The sequence below is a fragment of the Pleurodeles waltl genome, chromosome 3_1, assembly GCF_031143425.1.
Source record: "Pleurodeles waltl isolate 20211129_DDA chromosome 3_1, aPleWal1.hap1.20221129, whole genome shotgun sequence".
Classification (NCBI taxonomy): Eukaryota; Metazoa; Chordata; class Amphibia; order Caudata; family Salamandridae; genus Pleurodeles; species Pleurodeles waltl.
In genome coordinates this window covers 1,127,337,388-1,127,338,184 of record NC_090440.1, presented here as the reverse complement: position 1 = coordinate 1,127,338,184, position 797 = coordinate 1,127,337,388, and positions in this window count along the sequence as shown.

Below are 797 nucleotides of genomic sequence, written 5' to 3'. Positions count from 1 at the left end.
GGGGCAACTCCAGAGGCACCGTGTGTAGCTATTAGGTGAGGACATGGACCCTATACAGTATGCTACAATGAGGCCCATGGGCGAACTAGAAGGGTTATAGAGAGGACCTTCGGCCTCCTGAAGGCCAGATTCTGGTGCCTCCATATGACAGGTGGTTCCCTATTCTACTCACCAAAGAAGGTGTGCCAGATCAGTGTGGCCTGCTGTATGCTTCACAACGACAGGTGCCTTTTCTGCAGGAGGATGGTCCAGATGGAGGTGTTGTGGCAGCTGTGGAGCCTGTGGACAGTGAAGACGAGGAAGCAGAAGAAGAGGACATCGACAACAGAAACACAGTGATTCATCAATACTTCCAGTGAGACACAGGTAAGAAGACATCACTGCCTGCTACATCGGATATAATTGTTCTGCCTCTCATCTGTCTGTCACTTTCACCCAGTGTATGGACCCTGAGTTGTCACTTTCCCTTTCAATTTCACAGATGTGGGTCCCACTGTGTGACATCTGCTTTGTTTCCGCATGGACTAGAGCTGTGTGACATAGGTATGTTGACAATACAATGGATATAGCATTTTTCCCCAGTTATTGCAAATACACATTTTCGAAAGCACAGACTGACTCCAGATTGTATTGTGCTTTAAGGGTGTTTATAAAGTGCTAAATATTGGAGGGTGTTGTAAAATGGTCAGGGGCGATGGTGGAGGAATGTCCATGGCAGAGTCCAATCTATTAGTCTCACAGGTGCATTGTCCAAAGGGGCAGAGGAAGTTGAGCTGGGGCAGTTTAAGGATGGACAG